The sequence below is a fragment of the Triturus cristatus genome, chromosome 1_2, assembly GCF_964204655.1.
Source record: "Triturus cristatus chromosome 1_2, aTriCri1.1, whole genome shotgun sequence".
Classification (NCBI taxonomy): domain Eukaryota; kingdom Metazoa; phylum Chordata; class Amphibia; order Caudata; family Salamandridae; genus Triturus; species Triturus cristatus.
The window spans coordinates 671,213,249-671,236,822 of record NC_140580.1 but is presented as its reverse complement, the minus strand read 5'-3'; positions in this window follow the sequence as shown (position 1 = coordinate 671,236,822).

Genomic DNA, 23,574 nt, shown 5'->3' with positions numbered 1-23,574 from the left:
TGTGAGGAGGGCCTCCTTCATGTGGCTGTAGGAGGTCTGCAGGGAGGATGGTAGGTCGAGCAGGGTGTCTCTCCCCTCGCTCAAAAATCGGCCCCACAACCCAGCCCCCCAATCCTTCTGCGGGACTCGGTGTGAGGTCATGGCAACCTCGTAGGCCTTGAACCATTGTTGGATGTCATCGTTTTTGTAATATTCCTTGACCACATCTTTGGGGATGTGGACCTTCTGTTCCGCCGGGAGGGCCGCCTCTCGGTTCCCCGGGGCTCGAGCTTCTTCGCTCCTTGCTTTGAGCTCGATTTCTTTCAAGCTGCGTTCGTGCTCCAGTTGAAGTCTTCTTCCTTCGTGCTCCCGTTGGAGTTTCTTCTCTTCTAGTTCGCCTTGTACTTGCATCTGTTCCACTGCTTTCATCTTCTCAGCTAATTTCAACTCGCCCTCGATTTTCAGTTTGGCCAGTTCGAGTTCGTGATTACGACTTCTCTCTCTGTCTGCGAGTTCTTCCGGGGATAGACCCCCGTCTGGTATGAAGCTTCGTACCTGGTTGCTGCTGCTTTCTCTTTGGGAGGGTCCAGCTTCGTCGTGGAGCTCCACCGCTCCTTCTGGGCGGGGGGCTCCGGATTCCACCCAAGCTTTCAGTGCCGTCTGCATATCTTCTTTGGTGTTGAGACCAGTGGTAGCGATTTTTAGTTCTTTGCAGAATTGCTTCAGTTCTTTGTGCATGTACTCTTCCAGTTGTTCCGCCTGGAACACAGTACTCGCGTCGGTTTCTGTGAGACTCATGGCGTTTTCTTCTGCCGTCTTTGCCGGTAGTGCGTCAGCCGTTTACGGTACGATCTCTAGATTATGGGCCCGAATCCCGTCGCTTGCCACCAATGTTAGAAGGCGACCTCAGAGGAGACAGGGAGGTACCTGAGCACCCTGAGACCTACCCTCGGGGTTTCGTAGCCGGGCACTGGCGGGGGACTCCTCAGGGGAAGAGTCTCGTATCTAGGATCGTACACACTGCACCACACGACAAAGAGACACCACACTGTATGTTCTTGGGAACAGATCTTTATCTACTCAGCTTCGTAGGATCTTTATGATCAACAAGGTGTATATGTACAGATTGAGCACGGGCTCAAAGAGTCTTGGTAGGGATAGGGGGTAGCGGGACAGTCTTTGGGGATCCGGATCAATGCAGGGACGTACCCAGCGCACAGCTCACAATCCTCGAGCTGGGGGATACGCTGTGGTCATTGGGGTCCAGCCGGACCGAGGGAGTCTTCAGGAGCCGCGAGTCACTCAGCAGGGCTCAAGCACAAGGTCGGAGGTCTTACGATCTTCAGGGGAGCCGCGAGTCACTCAGCAGGGCTCAAGCACAAGGTCGGAGGTCTTACGATCTTCAGGGGAGCCGCGAGTCACTCAGCAGGGCTCAAGCACAAGGTCGGAGGTCTTACGATCATCAGGGGAGCCGGGAGTAACTCAGCAGGGCTCAGGTGTTCCAAGGTTGCAAGGGAGCCGCGACCACGTCAGCAGGGCTCTCGTCGTTCCAGAGTCGAATCTGCCAGATAGTCCCAGAGCACCCCTTGTTATAGGTCAACTCCTCTTTGATGTCCGGAGTCTGCGTAGCCATCTCCCAAGGGGAGGTCAGAGGTGCGATGGAAACTGCTCCTCCCTCTCTCACTCCGTGGGAGCGCAATGTCCTCTAGCCGGGGCGGCGCCTCTAGGCCCGGGTTGCGTTGGAGCCGGGCGGCCATCGTAGGTGCATGCAGTGGGCACGCGGGCCCTGTGGTGCTGGGAAGATGGAGGGCACGGACGGGGAAGTCCGGGTCGGGTGTGTGTGGGTTCTGGAGGGAAGGACCGGCTAGGCCGTGTACTCGGGGGCTGAATGAGGTGCATGGGTCAGGGTGTGTGGCTAGGGGTCAGGGATGGCCACGCCACAAGGCCGGGTCTAACAGGTGGGGATCTATCGGAAGATCTTACGGAACATGCGCAGGGTGTTGAAGCATGATGATGAGACGGCGTTGACTTGTCTGGTCATCGAGAGGGAGGAGTCCAGGATGAAGCCCAACTTGCGTGCGTGGTCCGTTGGCTTGGGAGTGGTGCCCAGGGCAGGGGGCCACCAGCAGTCATCCCAGGCAGAGGGCGATGATCCCAGGATGAGGACTTCCGTCTTGTCTGAGTTCAGTTTCAGGCGGCTGTCCTTCATCCATTCGGCGACGTCTTTCATCCCTTCCTGGAGGCTGGTTTTGGCGGTGGCGGGGTCGTTGGTGAGGGAGAGGATCAGCTGGGTGTCGTCGGCATAGGAGATGATGTTGAGGTTGTGTTGGCGAGCGATGGCTGCGAGGGGGCTCATGTAGATGTTGAAGAGGGTTGGGCTGATTGATGATCCTTGTGGTACGCCGCAGATGACTTCGGTGGCGTCGGATCTGAACGGGGGGAGGCGGACTCTCTGAGTTCTTCCGGCGAGGATTGAGATGATCCACTTCAGTGCCTTCTCTTGGATCCCGATGTTGCTGAGGCGCTGTACTAGGGTGCGGTGGCAGACAGTGTCGAACGCTGCAGAGAGGTCCAGGAGGATGAGGGCCGCTGTTTCTCCGTTGTCGAGCAGGGATCTGATGTCATCAGTGGCTGCGATCAGTGCGGTCTCGGTGCTGTGGTTTGCTCGAAAACCGGACAGCGAGGGGTCGAGGGAGCCGTTTGTCTCGGGGAAGGCGGCGAGCTGTCTGTTGACGGTCTTCTCGATGACTTTGGCAGGAAAAGGGAGGAGCGAGATGGGGCGGAAGTTCTTGAGGTCGGTGGGGTCCGCTGTTGGTTTCTTCAGGAGGGCGCTGAGCTCGGCGTGCTTTCAGCTCTCCGGGAAGGTGGCGGTGTAGAAGGAGGTGTTGATGATGTCCCGGAGTTGGGGTGCGATGATGGAGTCGGCCTTGTTGAAGACGTGGTGGGAGCAGGGGTCGGTTGGAGATCCGGAGTGGATGGTGTTCATCGTGTGGCTGGTGTCTTTGGTGCTCACCGGGGTCCAGGCGCAGAGGGTGGTGGTGGGGGGCGTTGGTTCAGCGGTAGGGTGCATGGTTGGTGCGCCGAAGCTGTTGTGTATGTCGGCGATCTTGCGGTGGAAGATCGAGGCGAGTGAGTCGCAGAGGTCTTGTGAAGGGGTGATGTTGTGGTTTCCGGCGCTGGGGTTGGAGAGCTCTTTGACGATGCTGAAGAGTTCCTTGTTGTTGTGGGCGTTGTTGTCCAGTCTTTCTTAAAATGCTGCCTTCTTGGTAGTGCGGATCAGCTGGTGGTGCTTGAGGGCGGTCATGTTGTCTGTGGTCTGGTCGTGGCGCCAGGCTTTCTCGAGGGTGCGGCAGTTCTTGTTGGAGTCCTTGAGTTCGTCGGTGAACCAGGGGGCTTTCTTGCTGCCGGGTCTGCTGGGAGGGTTCCTCAGTGGTGCGAGGTCGTCGGCGCAGGCGGTCAGCCCACTGTGTGAGGTTGCTGGCTGCTTCGTTGGGGTCCGCTGTGCTGGCTGGAGGGTTCTGGCTGAGGGATGTGGTGAGCTGCTCGGTGGTGATCTTGCTCCAGCTCCGGCGAGGAACCTGTTGCGGGTGGTGGTGGGTTGTGGTTCTCCTGAAGCTGAAGTGGACGCAGCTGTGGTCAGTCCAATGAAGTCCGGTGGAGTGGCTGAAGGAGATGTGCTTGCTGGAAGAGAAGACGGGGTCAAGCGTGTGGCCGGCGTAGTGGGTGGGGGTGTTCACCAGTTGCTTGAGTCCGAGGTTGGCGAGGTTGTCCAGCAGGGTAGTGGTGTTAGAGTCCTTGTTGTTCTCCAGGTGGAAGTTGAGGTCCCCTAGGAGGATGTAGTCAGCGGAGGGGAGGGCGTGCAGGCTGATGAAGTCTGCGATGTCTTCGCTGAATTGTGTGCGTGGTCACGGGTGTCTGTAGATGAGGGTGCCTCTGAGGGTCGTCTTGGGGTCGGTGTGTATCTGGAAGTGGAGGTGTTCGGCGGCGGTGAAGGTGTCGTCGGAGTTGGTCATGATGCGGATGGTGTTCTTGTGTACGATGGCGATGCCTCCTCCGGTCTGGTTGACGCGGTCCCTCCGGGTGATCTTGTATCCGTCCGGGATGGCTGTGGCGATGTCAGGCGCTGAGGTGGCATTCATTCAGGTTTCTGTGAGGAAGGCAACATCTGGCGATGTTGTGTCAAGGAGGTCCCAGAGTTCGACGGCGTGCTTGTGGACGGAGCGGGTGTTGAGCAGGATGCACTTGAGGTGGTTGTTGCTGGTGTTCGGCTTGGCAAGTGCGGTGCAGGTCCGGAGGCAGGTGAACTTGCAGGTTTGGCAGGTGAAGGGTCCATGGGCGCGTTTCGGGGTGGCTTGGTAGCAGGCGGGGTTCCGTCCGGCGTTGAGTGCGTTGAGGGTGGCGGCGTTGTAAGTCCGTCGTGTGGGCTGGCATCCTCGGCGGCCAGGGGTCCTGGCGCTGGGCGCGGTCCAGGCGCGGACGGGCGTAGACGGGCTTGCCTTTGTCACGCCTTTGGCGCACAATCGGTGTGCCCGCTGCGCACGTCCACTGCGCTTAAGTGTGGCGACCTCCATAAATAGCGAAGTGGGAGGGAGGAGCAGCTGGGAGGCGGGAGCGGGGTGTCCAATGGGTGGGATACAAAAGAAAAGTGGGCGGGGCCGCAGGGGAGCAGCGGCGGGGAGCGGGGAGGGGGTGAAGGGGCGGGAAAAACACGGGGACGGCGAAAACAGAACAGCCGACTGGCAATACAGGGGCACAGGCTATGGCACAAAGAAATACAAATTACGAAGTACAGGGGCCCAGGCTATGGCACAAGAAATACAAATTACGAGATACAGGGGCACAGGCTAAGGATACTGGCAACAGCACTGCCGGCACACGGCTCTAGCGAGGCAGCAGCAGAGGGGTCAGGGGTCCTGGCACTCACGGGGGGAGCCACGCGGTGTGTGGAGCGACCGGCCCTGCAAGAATTATTGCTTGCAGCTGTGGGAAGTAACGGCTGTTATTTACCCTTCCTGTTGTTATGGGCCCAAGCCACAGTCAAGGGTGCAGAACAAGGGCCAGTAATCAGTAGACGTTCTTGACCTACAAATGAGGCAGTACAACTATTAGCACCTTCCATCTACACCTCCCCAAAAAAGGAAGCAATGTGGGAGCATGAGTAGCCTTTCAACCGCATGTTTGAGTGAAAAACATCTCCATCCTCTTACAACTCTCTCTTAGCCTTTTCTCTAACAGCCCCTCTTTGACAGGCAGCTGCTGTTTGGGCCCCTCTCCATTTTTCGGTGACTGAAAGTCCAGTCAGCCAAGGAAATGCACAAAAAGTTTGTTTACTTCATCTAACTTTTCTTTGGCTGATTGGGATTCCATCTCACTGAGAATGAGCAGCCGCCCCCAGCGCCTAGGGGAGGGGCGCCCTTAGTAGCCCCACGGGGCAAGCTCCTCCGGGTCCCAGAAAGGGAGGGCGGGTTAAGGAAAGGCTGACTGAGGTGACATCAGTGGGCGGCGCAGAGAAAGAAACAAAACCTAGCAGGTTATTTAAGGCTGCGCCCCAGGGGTGTAGTCCTCTTTGTTCCCTCAGACCTCAGCCAACCTGCAGGAGCATCGTCGATGAGGAACGAGGTTTCCGGTCGGTGGTGGGCAGAGTGAGGCACATTGGCTGGGGGGGGCCATGGCGTAGTAGTGGCCCCCTTCTGCGTCTCCCGGGGAAAGTAGGGCCGGCAGACCAGTCTTCCCCTGGGGTGTTCGCACACATACAGGAAGGACAAGGTATACCTAGGGTCAAGGGGGTTAGGTTAGTGGTGGGGTTTAGGGCTAGGGTTTATAGGGGGCAGGGGAGGAGGTTTCATCCTCTTCCTGCACTCAGCGCCATTTGGGAAGGGTCAGAAGAATTTTTGGAGAGAGTTTTCAGGCTAGTGTAGTTTTGTAGGCCCAATCGGGCGATTGGAGCGGGTTTGTGTGCAGCTTGTGACCCGTTTTGCACAGTGTTTCATTATTGAGGCCCCCACTCACATTCCCCCATTCCCAACTCCTCCAACGGTCAGCGCCGTGTGCTTACAGGTACTGCCACTCACCGTTCTGTTCAGGATGGCTGCGCCCAATGCAGAGGCGGTCCATGCCGCCTTGCAGGTCCTGAGCTGGGTGGAGAGAGCGGATCTCCTGCGGCCCGGGGTGTTAGATGAGGCGTGGTTCGGGATGACCCATACTCCGAGGTACGCTTCAGAGGGGGTCGCCGCAGCGGTCGTGGCGTGCCAGGAAGAACCACCACCAGCGAAAAAAGGTACATCTGGGCGGGGGCAGACTGAGGCAGGGAAGCACGGGCACGGGCGTAAGAGCCTGCCAGCGCGTGGTAGCAGAGGTGGGTGGAGAATTTGAGATCTGCAAAAGAATTGCTGGGAGTTGTCGTCACTAAGTCGCAGAAAGAAGTGGAAGAAGGCAGGATAGTGGGTCCATTTGACCACTGGCCCGTGGAGGATCTGATTATATCACCCCTGGGGATGGTGCCAAAGAAGGAGCCAGGGGAGTAAAGGTTCATTCATCATCTTTCCTGGCCTGAAGGGCGGTCCGTTAACGATTACATTGCAGAGGAGGACTCCAGAGTGCTGTATGCGTCGGTCGATGATGCAATCAGTCTGGTGCGTGTGTGTGGGCAGGGAGCGGAATTGGCAAAGTGTGACATAAAGTCGGCTTTGCACCTCCTCCCCATACACCCCGCACATTTTTCGCTGCTGGGGATGCAGTTCGAAGGGGCCATCTTTGTTGAAGAGGTCTTGCCCATGGGCTGCACGATTTCCTGTGCGTTGTTTGAGGCTTTCAGTTCTTTCTTGCAGTGGGCATTTACGTGCTGGAGTGGACACCGTGAGGTGTCTCACTACTTGGATGACTTTCTGTTCATCGGGAGAGCTCAGTCAGACAAGTGCGGGAGAGCGCTTAGTCAATTTCAGGTCATGGCGCGCAAGTCTGGGGTTCCCTTGGCAGAAAACAACTGGGCCCAGCTCCAGGTTGACTTTCCTGGGCATTGAGTTGGACTCGATTGAGTGGGTGGCCAGGTTACCTGATCAGAAGGTGGAAGACATGCAGGCTTTCTTGCTACAAGTGATTGGGGAAAAGAAGATCGACCTGCAGAGGGTATAGCAACTCCTGGGGTTTCTGAATTTTGCATGTTGTGTGGTGCGAGCTAGGAGGACGTTTTGCAGACACCTCGGCATGGCCATGTCTGGGGCAGTGCTGCCGCATCACAGAATCAGGATCTCAATGGGGGTCAGGGCGGACCTGCGGGTGTGGCAGACATTTTTGTTGGACTTTAATGGCGTGTCCTTGGATTTTGTGGATGGCAGGATGGTCTGGCAGGTGCAAATCTTCTCTGACACTGCAGGGGCTTCTGGTTTCGGAGTTTTCTGGGACAGGAGGTGGTGTGCGGAGTGAAAGAGGAAGTAAGGCGGGCTTGTCAACCCTTACCTCGGGGAATCCCTTAATCATTTGGACCATCTCGCCCCCGTTGGAAGGCCACTTCCACCACCTGCCTAGCTGCCAGCCAGTGCTGGAGGGTGAGAGAAGTTACCCGGTACCGGTACTCGCATCAATGGTACCTGTTTCGTCGAACTCAAGGACGGGCTGCTGAGTGACCAACCAGGCTCCGCCCTTGATCCAGGGTCAAAACCAAGCCCCTCCAAGTTCTGCTGCTTCACCTGCCTGTTAACACGAATCCCAGGGCAGACCACCGGCCTATGACCCATGTTTGGCCATGCCTGAGCTAAAACAACTCTGAACAGCATGACAACAGGCTAACCACCAGCATTGCATTCTGAATGTTCCTGACACAGCCAAGAAACATGCGCATAACTAAAGCAACTGGCACCATGCCAGAATGTGCTAGGTACTCTAGTTTTTCAAATTATGCAGGAATGTCTGTGTTGTCCACCACTTAACAGTATTGTTTCAATTTTCTCCTGCCGGTGTGTGGTCCTCGCTGAGATGGCAGCGGCAAAGTCCCAAGAAGTTGACCGACATTTTAGATGGGGGTGTGGCCAGCCAGCAGAGGAAGACATGTTGCTGAAGTCCACCAAAGACAGCACCCCTGGTAGCAGGCACACCTATGGTATCGGTTGGTATCAAGCAGACAAGTTGCGCTTTTTCTCCTTCATGCGGTGGTAGGTGCTCACTAAGTAGGGCCAGGGTGCTAGGTATTAATAAAGGTGCCCGTCACTAACAGAGAAATTGCACATTTTTCACTGGTATTATGGCGCGTCAGTACAGTGCCAGTGGGCAACGCTGTAGTCTCAGCATGGGCGGTATAGTATATGGTGTTAAATTGTTCGGTCAGAACATTTTAAGGGTGTTTAACCGTTTCGATGTAAAAAATAGTTACTTCTTCGATGGAGAGGATGTAACACAACGGCCTGGGCAGTTAACTTTAAAGCCAGTGGGAACCAGGTACTAGTCTGGAGTATCAACATTCCGTGATTCTGAGGAAAACACCACATCCCCTTGAGCAATTATTTGGCACCAGAGGACCCTCATGGTGGCATTATCAAAAAGGAGATGACTCACAGACTCAGGCCCGGACAAGATGCAACGGGGTCATACAGGATCCAGTATGGCAGCCTGGAGAGTCGTCTAGGTTCAGTCAGCCTTTCATCCTTCCAAGGCTATAAGGACGCATTTTCTGGTGGCAGAGGTCGATTTAGTGCCTACTAGTTGGGCAATTAACCCCAGGAATTACGGGGGGGTTTAAAAGCCCCATGACTTAGGTGAAGTTGTACTACTCCCGTTTCTATACATATGACAGTTGCTACTGCATGAAAAGATTGGGTGCAGAGTTACACAAGTTCTAACCAGGGGAACGTTATAAGGATGCTTTTTCTGGTAGCAGTAGTGCACCCTTAGACTAAAACTCTAAGCGTGAAGTGGTCTAGCAAGGTACCCTAAACAAAATACAGCACATTGGTTATTCCTCTGCGATTCATGCCTTATAAGAGAGGGTATGCGTATCTTTCAGTGACGGTGCACAAAACACGCACCTGCACAATACATACTTTTGGTGTGGGCCTGCTGCCTTGGAGATTAGGCAAGCATTCACAGCTTCTCCTCGGCAATGGGACTGCACAAGGAGATAAGTACTCTCCCCTCTTAGGCGAGGGTGTCACCGCAGGGCGGTGTGTGCTGCACATAATGCAATAATCAGTGCCTCATCTCCCAAGCTCCGACACCAGGAGCCTCCACATGGAGCTGGGGTGTGGGGGTCAAAAAGTCTACACCAGGTACCTCCACAGCCCAAAAGTCTACACTAGGAGCCTCCACAAGGAGTTAGGGCCCGGAAGTCTTTGGGATAATTGAACTGAGAACAGCGAGTAGTTGTAGTGCCGGGTACCAGGTGCCTAGTACAGTGGTAAACCATGTGGCTGGCAGTCCTTATCTGAGTTGCAGTTGTGTTTTAATTTCCCCCTGGAATGTTGCTCAGCTATAAAACGAACCTTGTCGGCTCCTCCTTAATTATTTCAAACATAAAGTTTCCAGATGTGAAGGTAGCAAGCCGGAACTCCAACAAGTCCTCTGCTACATGAAAATGGTCACTGCAGGGCGGTGGGTGCTGCATGTTATGCATTAAACCGTGCCCCAGTTCCCAGGCTACAATGCCAGGAGCCTCCACATAAAGCTGTAGGGTGGGGCCCAGAAGTTTTTTAAGATAATTACCAGGGAACAGCAGGTAATTGTGGGGTTTCACATAACACCACAGCAATAAGCAAGCCTGCAGATGCGTGGAGAAGAGAGTTCTTCTCCAAGTCCCGGCCTTTCTCAATTTCCTGCGACATGCCTTGGTAAATAATGGTAAGTCGTGTGACTTTGCTCATCAACGTTCATGGCATGAGTGCTGCAGCACTTCTCTCAATGGCCAGCGGTGCATATTAGCTTGTTTAGCTGCTTGTGGCCTTTTAGGCACAGTTGGCTTGTGTCTTGAACCTACCGTCTTTGTTTTCTGCAATGGATCGGCTGTTAAGCCAAGGGCTGAGTTAGTGCTCCGTGCAGTGGCTATCCTTGCAACCCTGGGATAACGGTTTTTGAATTTGTAACATTTCTCCTCTATTTTCTTACTTTTTTGGTGGGTCTCTTGGCGTGATTTACTGGGTTCACAGAGCTGCGCAGGTGGGTTGGCTAGAACGCCTGCAACTAATCACGGTTATATAAGATGCATTATTAAATATGTCATATGTTTATGGCGCTCTATTTTGAAGGCTTGTCTAACAGCTAAGAATAAAGCTGAATACCCCCCAGGAGCGTGGTGCAATGCTGGTGCAATGTCTAGGAGTAAAACCAAAGGAGCTGATGGAAGGAGTGTTGAACATTGCAAGCACTCACACCCAGTAACTGATCTGGGTTTAATCCATCATCATTCTTTAGCTCACTCCGCCACCCCAGTTCAGACATGGCCATATGCAAATCAGTCTGACCCTGTGCCTCATGGGAACAGTCCAGCCCAAACTGCCAAGCCATGTTTTCCCTGAACCGGAAACAAGCATCCTGGGACTGGTTTCTGGCTAATCAGCCGTCATCAGCCAGGCTAGCTTGAATCCAGTGGCAAAGTGAGCAAGGGACCCACGTCTGGGCATACCCTGCCAACTTAGGGCGAACAAAGCAAAACCAAAGGGGATGATGGACGGAGTGTTGAACATTGCAAGCACTCACCCCTAGTCAACTGATCTGGGTTTAATTCATCATCATTCTTTAGCTCACTCCGCCACCCCAGTTCAGACATGGCCATATGCAAATCAGTCTGACCCTGTGCCTCCTGGGAACAGTGCAGCCCCAACTGCAGTGTCTAAGAGTACCTTAATATATTCCATGTGCTCGACTCCAGGAATATAGTGTAGGGTGTCATGGTATTGTATCACTCTTCACCCTTTGCAAAAAGCATAGCAGCCCTCATCATAATTGTGCTGTCAATGACATTACCAAAAGCCACTCAGTCAAAACATCTCTGCTGTGGGCATTGGGCACTGTAGGGGAAGGGTGCGCAATGGGAATAATAATTGGGGCAAGAGACTTAGAGCACAGAATGTGCTAGGTACTCTAGTTTTTCTAATTATGCAGGAATGTCTGTGTTGTCCACCACTTAACAGTATTGTTTCAATTTTCTCATGCCGGTGTGTGGTCCTCGCTGAGATGGCATCGGCAATGTCCCAAGAAGCTGACCGACATTTTAGATGGGGGTGTGGCCAGCCAGCAGAGGACGACACGCCACGTTCCTGAAATCCACCAAAGGCAGCAACCCTGGTAGCAGGCACACCTATGGTATCGGTTGGTATCAAGCAGGCATGTTGCGCTGTTTCTCCTTCATGCGGTGGTAGGTGCTCACTAAGTAGGGCCAGGGTGCTAGGTATTAATAAAGGTGCCCGTCACTAACAGAGAAATTGCACATTTTTCACTGGTATTATGGCGCGTCAGTACCGTGCCAGTGGGCAACGCTGTTGTCTCAGCATGGGCGGTATAGTATATTGTGTTAAATTGTTCGGTCAGAACATTTTAAGGGTGTTTAACCGTTTCGATGTAAAAAATAGTTACTTCTTCGATGGAGAGGATGTAACACAACGGCCTGGGCAGTCAAATTTAAAGCCAGTGGGAACCAGGTACTAGTCTGGAGTATCAACATTCTGTGATTCTGAGGAAAACACCACATCCCCTGGAGCAATTATTTGGCAGCAGAGGACCCTCATGGTGGCATTATCAAAAAGGAGATGACTCACAGACTCAGGCCCGGACAAGATGCAACGGGGTCATAAAGGATCCAGTATGGCAGCCTGGAGAGTCGGTCTAGGTTCACTCAGCCTTTCATCCTTCCAAGGCTAAACGGACGCATTTTCTGGTGGCGGAGGTCGATTTAGTGCCTACTAGTTGGGCAATTAACCCCAGGAATTACGGGGGGTTTAAAAGCCCCATGACTTAGGTGAAGTTGTACTACTCCCGTTTCTATACATATGACAGTTGCTACTGCATGAAAAGATTGGGTGTAGAGTTACACAAGTTCTAACCAGGGGAACATTATAAGGATGCTTTTTCTGGTAGCAGTAGTGCACCCTTAAGACTAAAACTCTAAGCGTGAAGTGGTATAGCAAGGTACCCTAAACAAAATACAGCACATTGGTTATTCCTCTGCGATTCATGTCTTATAAGAGAGGGTATGCGTATCTTTCAGTGACGGTGCACAAAACAGGCACCTGCACAATACATACTTTTGGTGTGGGCCTGCTGCCTTGGAGATTAGGCAAGCATTCACAGCTTCTCCTCGGCAATGGGACTGCACAAGGAGATAAGTACTCTCCCCTCGTAGGCGAGGGTGTCACCGCAGGGCGGTGTGTGCTGAACATAATGCAATAATCAGTGCCTCATCTCCCAAGCTCCGACACCAGGAGCCTCCACATGGAGCTGGGGTGTGGGGGTCAAAAAGTCTAAACCAGGTACCTCCACAGCCCAAAAGTCTACACTAGGAGCCTCCACAAGGAGTTAGGGGTGAGGGCCCAGAAGTCTTTGGGATAATTGAACTGAGAACAGCGAGTAGTTGTAGTGCCGGGTACCAGGTGCCTAGTACAGTGGTAAACCATGTGGCTGGCAGTCCTTATCTGAGTTGCAGTTGTGTTTTAATTTCCCCCTGGAATGTTGCTCAGCTATAAAACGAACCTTGTCGGCTCCTCCTTAATTATTTCAAACAGTACAGTTTCCAGATGTGAAGGTAGCAAGCCGGAACTCCAACAAGTCCTCTGCTACATGAAAATGGTCACTGCAGGGCGGTGGGTGCTGCATGTTATGCATTAAACCGTGCCCCAGTTCCCAGGCTACAACGCCAGGAGCCTCCACATAAAGCTGTAGGGTGGGGTCCAGAAGTTTTTAAAGATAATGACCAGGGAACAGCAGGTAATTGTGGGGTTTCACATAACACCACAGCAATAAGCAAGCCTGCAGATGTGTGGAGAAGAGAGTTCTTTTCCAAGTCCCGGCCTTTCTCAATTTCCTGCGACATGCCTTGGTAAATAATGGTAAGTCGCGTGACTTTGCTCATCAACGTTCATGGCATGAGTGCTGCAGCACTTCTCTCAATGGCCAGCAGTGCATATTAGCTTGTTTAGCTGCTTGTGGCCTTTTAGGCACAGTTGGCTTGTGTCTTGAACCTACCGCCTTTGTTTTCTGCAATGGATCGGCTGTTAAGCCAAGGGCTGAGTTAGTGCTCCGTGCAGTGGCTATCCTTGCAACCCTGGGATAACGGTTTTTGAATTTGTAACATTTCTCCTCTATTTTCTTACTTTTTTGGTGGGTCTCTTGGCGTGATTTACTGGGTTCACAGAGCTGCGCAGGTGGGTTGGCTAGAATGCCTGCTACTAATCACGGTTATATAAGATGCATTATTAAATATGTCATATGTTTATGGCGCTCTATTTTGAAGGCTTGTCTAACAGCTAAGAATAAAGCTGAATACCCCCCAGGAGCCTGGTGCAATGCTGGTGCAATGTCTAGGAGTAAAACCAAAGGAGCTGATGGAAGGAGTGTTGAACATTGCCAGCACTCACACCCAGTCAACTGATCTGGGTTTAATCCATCATCATTCTTTAGCTCACTCCGCCACCCCAGTTCAGACATGGCTATATGCAAATCAGTCTGACCCTGTGCCTCATGGGAACAGTCCAGCCCAAACTGCCAAGCCATGTCTTCCCTGGACCGGAAACAAGCATCCTGGGACCGGTTTCTAGCTAATCAGACGTCATCAGCCAGGCTAGCTTGAATACAGTGGCAAAGTGAGCAAGGGACCCATATCTGGGCATACCCTGCCAACTTAGGGCAAACAAAGCAAAACCAAAGGGGATGATGGACGGATTGTTGAACATTGCAAGCACTCACCCCCAGTCAACTGATCTGGGTTTAATCCATCATCATTCTTTAGCTCACTCCGCCACCCCAGTTCAGACATGGCCATATGCAAATCAGTCTGACCCTGTGCCTCATGGGAACAGTCCAGCCAAAACTGCCAAGCCATGTTTTCCCTGAACCGGAAACAAGCATCCTGGGACTGGTTTCTGGCTAATCAGCCGTCATCAGCCAGGCTAGCTTGAATCCAGTGGCAAAGTGAGCAAGGGACCCACGTCTGGGCATACCCTGCCAACTTAGGGCGAACAAAGCAAAACCAAAGGGGATGATGGACGGAGTGTTGAACATTGCAAGCACTCACCCCTAGTCAACTGATCTGGGTTTAATTCATCATCATTCTTTAGCTCACTCCGCCACCCCAGTTCAGACATGGCCATATGCAAATTAGTCTGACCCTGTGCCTCATGGGAACAGTGCAGCCCCAACTGCAGTGTCTAAGAGTACCTTAATATATTCCATGTGCTCGACTCCAGGAATATAGTGTAGGGTATCATGGTATTGTATCACTCTTCACCCTTTGCAAAAAGCATAGCAGCCCTCATCATAATTGTGCTGTCAATGACATCACCAAAAGCCACTCAGTCAAAACATCTCTGCTGTGGGCATTGGGCACTGTAGGGGAAGGGTGCGCAATGGGAATAATAATTGGGGCAAGAGACTTAGAGCACAGAATGTGCTAGGTACTCTAGTTTTTCTAATTATGCAGGAATGTCTGTGTTATCCACCACTTAACAGTATTGTTTCAATTTTCTCCTGCCGGTGTGTGGTCCTCGCTGAGATGGCAGCGGCAATGTCCCAAGAAGTTGACCGACATTTTAGATGGGGGTGTGTCCAGCCAGCAGAGGACGACACGCCACGTTCCTGAAATCCACCAAAGGCAGCAACCCTGGTAGCAGGCACACCTATGGTATCGGTTGGTATCAAGCAGGCATGTTGCGCTGTTTCTCCTTCATGCGGTGGTAGGTGCTCACTAACTAGGGCCAGGGTGCTAGGTATTAATAAAGGTGCCCGTCACTAACAGAGAAATTGCACATTTTTCACTGGTATTATGGCGCGTCAGTACAGTGCCAGTGGGCAACGCTGTTGTCTCAGCATGGGCGGTACAGTATATGGTGTTAAATTGTTCGGTCAGAACATTTTAAGGGTGTTTTACCGTTTCGATGTAAAAAATAGTTACTTCTTCGATGGAGAGGATGTAACACAACGGCCTGGGCAGTTAAATTTAAAGCCAGTGGGAACCAGGTACTAGTCTGGAGTATCAACATTCCGTGATTCTGAGGAAAACACCACATCCCCTGGAGCAATTATTTGGCAGCAGAGGACCCTCATGGTGGCATTATCAAAAAGGAGATGACTCACAGACTCAGGCCCGGACAAGATGCAACGGGGTCATACAGGATCCAGTATGGCAGCCTGGAGAGTCGGTCTAGGTTCACTCAGCCTTTCATCCTTCCAAGGCTATAAGGACGCATTTTCTGGTGGCAGTGGTCGATTTAGTGCCTACTAGTTGGGCAATTAACCCCAGGAATTACGGGGGATTTAAAAGCCCCATGACTTAGGTGAAGTTGTAGTACTCCAGTTTCTATACATATGACAGTTGCTACTGCATGAAAAGATTGGGTGCAGAGTTACACAAGTTCTAACCAGGGGAACATTATAAGGATGCTTTTTCTGGTAGCAGTAGTGCACCCTTAGACTAAAACTCTAAGCATGAAGTTGTCTAGCAAGGTACCCTAAACAAAATACAGCACATTGGTTATTCCTCTGCGATTCATGCCTTATAAGAGAGGGTATGCGTATCTTTCAGTGACGGTGCACAAAACACGCACCTGCACAATACATACTTTTGGTGTGGGCCTGCTGCCTTGGAGATTAGGCAAGCATTCACAGCTTCTCCTCGGCAATGGGACTGCACAAGGAGATAAGTACTCTCTCATCTTAGGCGAGGGTGTCACTGCAGGGCAGTGTGTGCTGCACATAATGCAATAATCAGTGCCTCATCTCCCAAGCTCCGACACCAGGAGCCTCCACATGGAGCTGGGGTGTGGGGGTCAAAAAGTCTACACCAGGTACCTCCACAGCCCAAAAGTCTACACTTGGAGCCTCCACAAGGAGTTAGGGGTGAGGGCCCAGAAGTCTTTGGGATAATTGAACTGAGAACAGCGAGTAGTTGTAGTGCCGGGTACCAGGTGCCTAGTACAGTGGTAAACCATGTGGCTGGCAGTCCTTATCTGAGTTGCAGTTGTGTTTTAATTTCCCCCTGGAATGTTGCTCAGCTATAAAACGAACCTTGTCGGCTCCTCCTTAATTATTTCAAACAGTACAGTTTCCAGATGTGAAGGTAGCAAGCCGGAACTCCAACAAGTCCTCTGCTACATGAAAATGGTCACTGCAGGGCGGTGGGTGCTGCATGTTATGCATTAAACCGTGCCCCAGTTCCCAGGCTACAACGCCAGGAGCCTCCACATAAAGCTGTAGGGTGGGGCCCAGAAGTTTTTAAAGATAATTACCAGGGAACAGCAGGTAATTGTGGGGTTTCACATAACACCACAGCAATAAGCAAGCCTGCAGATGCGTGGAGAAGAGAGTTCTTCACCAAGTCCCGGCCTTTCTCAATTTCCTGCGACATGCCTTGGTAAATAATGGTAAGTCGCGTGACTTTGCTCATCAACGTTCATGGCATGAGTGCTGCAGCACTTCTCTCAATGGCCAGCAGTGCATATTAGCTTGTTTAGCTGCTTGTGGCCTTTTAGGCACAGTTGGCTTGTGTCTTGAACCTACCGCCTTTGTTTTCTGCAATGGATCGGCTGTTAAGCCAAGGGCTGAGTTAGTGCTCCGTGCAGTGGCTATCCTTGCAACCCTGGGATAACGGTTTTTGAATTTGTAACATTTCTCCTCTATTTTCTTACTTTTTTGGTGGGTCTCTTGGCGTGATTTACTGGGTTCACGGAGCTGCGCAGGTGGGTTGGCTAGAACGCCTGCTACTAATCACGGTTATATAAGATGCATTATTAAATATGTCATATGTTTATGGCGCTCTATTTTAAAGGCTTGTCTAACAGCTAAGAATAAAGCTGAATACCCCCCAGGAGCGTGGTGCAATGCTGGTGCAATGTCTAGGAGTAAAACCAAAGGAGCTGATGGAAGGAGTGTTGAACATTGCAAGCACTCACACCCAGTCAACTGATCTGGGTTTAATCCATCATCATTCTTTAGCTCACTCCGCCACCCCAGTTCAGACATGGCCATATGCAAATCAGTCTGACCCTGTGCCTCATGGGAACAGTCCAGCCCAAACTGCCAAGCCATGTCTTCCCTGGACCGGAAACAAGCATCCTAGGACCGGTTTCTAGCTAATCAAACGTCATCAGCCAGGCTAGCTTGAATCCAGTGGCAAAGTGAGCAAGGGACCCATATCTGGGCATTCCCTGCCAACTTAGGGCAAACAAAGCAAAACCAAAGGGGATGATGGACAGATTGTTGAACATTGCAAGCACTCACCCCCAGTCAACTGATCTGGGTTTAATCCATCATCATTCTTTAGCTCACTCCACCACCCCAGTTCAGACATGGCCATATGCAAATCAGTCTGACCCTGTGCCTCATGGGAACAGTCCAGCCCGAACTGCCAAGCCATGTTTTCCCTGAACCGGAAACAAGCATCCTGGGACTGGTTTCTGGCTAATCAGCCGTCATCAGCCAGGCTAGCTTGAATCCAGTGGCAAAGTGAGCAAGGGACCCACGTCTGGGCATACCCTGCCAACTTAGGGCGAACAAAGCAAAACCAAAGGGGATGATGGACGGAGTGTTGAACATTGCAAGCACTCATCCCTAGTCAACTGATCTGGGTTTAATTCATCATCATTCTTTAGCTCACTCCGCCACCCCAGTTCAGACATGGCCATATGCAAATCAGTCTGACCCTGTGCCTCATGGGAACAGTGCAGCCCCAACTGCAGTGTCTAAGAGTACCGTAATATATTCCATGTGCTCAACTCCAGGAATATAGTGTAGGGTGTCATGGTATTGTATCACTCTTCACCCTTTGCAAAAAGCATAGCAGCCCTCATCAGTGGGGAGATTGTGCTGCTTGCGGCTGGGATAATAGAGGTTGTCTCTACATATCTCGCTTCTGTTCCGGTGCAACTGTCTTGCTTTTCCGGTGTTGCTAACGCGCACATGCTCAGTTATCAAAGTACATGGCTTACCAGCAAGATAACATTCCTGATAAAAGGGACCAATAATAACGCAGTAGGGAGTGGAGCCCCCATGGTCAATTATGAGGAGTCTTGGTAGTCGGCTGTGAAGCAGGTCAAACCCAGGAGTAGGTAAGGGGTGTGTTACACTCTCACTTCCGGGACAAGCTGGCCAGGTGTGGGGGATTACACCTGGGAGCAGGTATTCCATTGGCAGTGCTTATGTTGTAAAAGAGTGAGGGCAGCTGCCCAGATTTCTGCTGCTGAGAAGCACACAAAATATAAGTGCCAGTCCCCATAAATAACTTTAGTGGCCAGCACGGGCTTCCACTGACTCACAGTAAGCACTGCCCGGTGGGCCAATGCGGTATGTGGTGACCCCCCCCCCCTCTGGGATGGTGGAGGATATGGACATGTGGTGAAGTTGTCACAATCATTTTCCAGTACATTCCCTTTAAGAAGGAGCAGGGATGCCCTGGGTGGAACATCGGTGAAGGTTGTTGCAAGGTGGGGCCTGCTGGCACACTGAGCACAGCGGATGTCACAATAAGTAGGTGTGCCTCCCCTGATGGTGAAGGAGTTGGACATGCGGTGAAGTTGTCATAATCATTTTCTGGTACATTCCCTTTAGGAGGGGCAGGGATGCCCTGAATGGAACATGGGGATGGTTGTTGCAAGGTGGGGCCTGCTGGCACACTGCGCACAGCGGATGTCACAATAAGTATGTGTGTCTTCCCTGATGGTGGAGGAGTTGGACAGGTGGTGAAGTTGTCACAATCATTTTACGGTAAATTTCCTTTAGGAAGGGGCAGGGATGTCCCGGGTGGCACCTTGGGGAAGGCTGTTGCAAGGCCGGGCCTGCTGGCACACTGCGCACAGCCAATGTTACAATAATATGTGCTGCATGCTCTTGGAATGAGGAATGTGCTAGTTTACTTGGGTATTTAGCTTCTAGTTTGAGGGTCTATACCACCAGCGGTATGGGGCTGGGCGAGTTCCAATCAAATCAATAAACTGATACTAAAAGATCAAACAAAAAAAAAAAAGTTGAACGATTCCATCATAAGAATTTTAGCATATTCCACAATGAGCACAATTCGGCACAACTTGCTCCTAATATGGAAGCAGGAGTTGTTCCGTCAGGATGGGGTACATCTGTGGCCAAGAGGGCAGGACGTCTTTATCCAGATGATTCTAGGGACTATACTGAAGGACAGTCAGCACCGAGGGAGCTTCTCACCCTGTGGCGGAGCGCTGACAGTCAAGGATGCACAACAATGGTGGTTCAGGGTTGGATGGACCCCCGGAGGGGGTAGGATTGACGGGTGCAGAGGGAAGGCGAGGAGGAGGTACTGACCTGCTAGTAGTCCTGGACTCTACTGCCCCAACCCACAACGTAGGGACTGAGTACAATCTTGGGGAGGCTGCCTGTGTTCAGATACCCCGGTGGGCCGGTGCGGTATGCGGTGCCCTGGATTTCAACTAATGCAACTGACTGTTTGCTGTAGCACGTTGCGTCTGCCGGAACAATGTGCGCAGCAGAGTGTAATAAGTGTAATGTTGTATCTAATTTCCTTACTGCTGTTGACATGTTGATGCAGTTAATGTGTGATGCTGTGAATAATTTTATATATCCAAGAAGGATATTTTACTCTTGTAATTGTCGTATGGACTGAAAACAATCTTGGGGAGGCTGCCTGTGTTCAGGTACCCCGGTGGGCCGGGGCGGTATGCAGTGCCCTGGATTTCAACTAGTGCAACTGACTGTTTGCTGTAGCGCGTTGGGGCCTGCCCGCACAATGTGCCTAGCAGAGTGTAGTAAGTGTAATGTCGTACCTAATTTCTTTACTGCCATTGACATGTTGATGCAGTTAATGTGTGATGCTGTGAATAATTTTATATATCCAAGAAGGATATTTAACTCTCGTAATGGTCTGTGGTGAATTACTTGGATTGATGTGAATAAAAGACTACGCCTTGGACAACATACCCTGATTCCGAGAGTTCTTGGGCACAGCGGGGCGGTTAGGTGATGGAAGTTGGGGAGGAGTGAATATCACATTGTGCGCTTACTACAAGTGGTCCAGACTGCTGTTTGTTAACAAAGGCAGCTGCCGTTGAAGAGACTGAGGGAGCAGTTTTATTTTTATCAAAACCCTCAGGTGAGAAGCTGCTGATACTTCTACAGCATTCCTACAGCACAAAACACAGGAGCTGGCCAGCCAAAGAATGCTGCTGTTGCCGACCCATTATATTAAAAATAGCCAGCAAAGGGAGCATTCTGATTTGATGACCAGCACCCAACGTTCCACTCTGGGTGCAAATTGCAATTAACAACAGGCAGGGAAATAGCCAGATAGGCCAAAGATCCCACAATATGTCATGAAGTAGGGCAGGAATTAGAAGGTTGGTTTCCTAGTAGCCGAAAAGATAATTCAACTAGCCCAACACAACAGTGCTTCATACAACTGCGTGCAGCGAGTTTTCTGTAGAAAGCAGGTGGATATAGCTGGATCATAAAAGATTTGGTAGTCCTGAAACAAATACACTGTGTTGTTAAACTGAAGATGGTTTGCTGAAAGTTGAGAAGCTGATGCAGCAAAAAAATTGCTTGCAACTTTCAGGTAACAAGTCCTATTTTTGTTGGCGTGAATTAGTTCTGGACAATGGTAGCAGCTGCTACTCCTGCCTTGCCCTTTCCTACCCATGCAACCTCTGGTCTCATGAGGAATATAATATTAAGTTCTTAGAATGATTTCAACTTTAATTAGAGCTTGATTTTGAGTTTGGTGGGCAAAATAATTTGTCACAAACATGACTTATATCCTGTCTGCCATTTCACAAGTACCATAGGATATAATGACTTGTACTAAGGTGATATTCAATTTTACAAGTACTATAGGATATAATGAACTTATAATAAAGTGGATGGGACATCCGTCACGTTTGTGTCAGAGTGACCCATCCACCAAAGCCTAAATCACGTCCTTAGCTTCCACAACGTATCGTTCAACTACCCCTTTAGTAGCAAATCCGATGCTGTGTGTAGGTTCAAGGGTTGGACAAAGGGTTGGTCAGACTTGTGTCATCCTCTAAGGGGGTGTGTGACATCACTTCTGGTACGCCCTGCCATTTTTGTGAATCAGCGTTGAAGTATTCTGACGATGTGGCTCAGCATTATAGCCATAAGACATCGATACATTGAGCACCACTGAAATGTGCAATACTTAGAGAGTAATGAAGTTGAAGGTTTGCAGCCGCAAGCTCTACATCAAAATGCGGTTTTACTCTTTGTTGGAGGAATATTTTGCTCATAAATGTAGCCTCATATTGTTGAATCACTCACACAAAGGAAGCCCTGAAAACAATATCAGGTTTAATTTACCACTAATTAAATCATGTATTTAATAGACTTTCTGAATCAAATGTTACAGCATAATTATCTTTCTTTTCACATGAATATATTGATTTCTGAACTGCGTTAGTAATCAGCCCCATCCATTAGCTTCTGATGAGAATTCATTAAGGAGGACCACCTACACGCCAGTGCCATGTATCGACGTTCATAATTAAATCCTTGTTTGTGATTGTTAAAGTGAAAAGAATTAAATTCATCAAACTTGGAGTCGGGACATGCAATACGTGCACTGGTCTTGTGCTATAGTCACAACAAAGCAACAGTGATGTGGTAAAACATTCTTCAGGTGCTGGGGTTAAGTCAGGTGAGGTGAAGCGCACTTTTCCCTCTCGGCTGGGTTTATTTTAGAAAAGACAGTGGGTCACGGCCAGCGCTTAGTTTGAAAAAAAAAAGAAAAGTAAATACACAAAATAGTAGCTGCAAGGGCCCAAAGATTTTTTAGGAACCCGCCGCCATCACCAATGCATTTCATGGGTGCCAAATACCAAAGCAGCCTAGTCCTGATTCCATCTCTTGTCTCTTTCTTCCCCCACCTTCTGTTTATTAATCTCAAGTTCTTTTTCTTCCCTGCTTTTTAGGTTGCAGCCTAGCAGACAGCGCAGCTGTATGGAATGTGAAAGACATATTGGAGAGTTTCAGAAAGTTGACCTGGGAATGCATTCTTCCCGTTGCTTGCCATTGACTTTGTGGTGTGTAACTCCCGTTTTCTGGATTGTCATTTGATGGCTTTATTTGCTTTAGGCTCTACAGCTCGAGTTCTTAACTCCCCATTCCAAAGCTGTGTTTATAGTATTTTTCCCCAAACTTATTTTCTGTAATACACAGGCCTGTACATTTTGTTTTTATCTTGTCACATTCACTAGGGATTCAAAGAGCGAGTTCATATGTCAAGCTGTGTGTTCGAGGGAACCTGGTGTTTATTTTGCTTTTGGGTGACCCTGCCACTGTCTATGCAGGTAACAGCGGTGGGCCGTGTAAGGGGGTATTCCGAGGGATGATGCAGAGGGGAAATTAAATAAATAATTAATTTTCCCTTGGCATCATCCCCCGGAATCCCCCCTTACATGGCCTAGCGCCTCACCGCTGTTACCTGCACGGACCACGCTGTGGTGACTTCAAACTGAGAGCACTTACAGGAAAGAGGACCAATCAATCAATCAATCATTTGTAAAGCACACTACATACCAGCGAGGGTCTAAAGGCGCGGGCGGGGGCGCTACTGATCGAAAAGCCAGGTCTTGAGTATCCTCCTGAAGGTCAGCAGGTCTTGGGTCTGTCGTAGGCTCAGTGGCAGGGTGTTCCATGTCTTGGCGGCGAGGTGGGAGAAGAATCTCCTGCCGGTGGTTGTTCTTCGGATGCGCGGGACGGTGGCGAGTGAGAGGTCGGCGGAGCGTAGCTGGCGGTTGAGGATGTAGAAGGAGAGATGTCTGTTGAGGTAGGCTGGGCCGGTCTTGTGGAGGGCTGTGTGTGCGTGGATGAGGAGCTTGAAGGATATCCTCTTGTTGACGGGGAGCCAGTGCAGGTTTCTCAAGTGGGGGGTGATGTGGCCGTGTCATGGTACGTCGAGGATCAGTCGTGCCGAGGTGTTTTGGATGCGTTGTAGTCGTTTGATGAGCTTGGTTGGGGCTCCCGCGTAGAGGGCGTTTCCGTAGTCGAGTCTGCTGCTGACGAAGGCCTGGGTGACTGTCTTTCTTGTATCTGTCGGGATCCATCTGTAGATCTTGCGGAGCATGTGGAGGGTGTTGAAGCAGGAGGAGGAGACGGCATTGACTTGCTTGGTCATTGAGAGCGTTGAGTCGAGGATGATTCCCAGGTTGCGTGTGTGGTCGGTGGGTGTCGGGGCTGCCCCCAGCGCCGTCGGCCACCAAGAGTCATCCCAGGCTGAAGGGTTGGAGCCGAGGATGAGGACCTCCATCTTGTCCGATTTCAGCTTCAGACGGCTGATCTTCATCCAGTCGGTGATGGCCTTCATTCTTTCGTGGAGGTTGGCTTTGGCGGTGATGAGGTCCTTGGTGAGGGAGAGGATCAGTTGAGTGTCGTCGGCGTAGATTATGTTGAGGTCGTGCTGTCGAG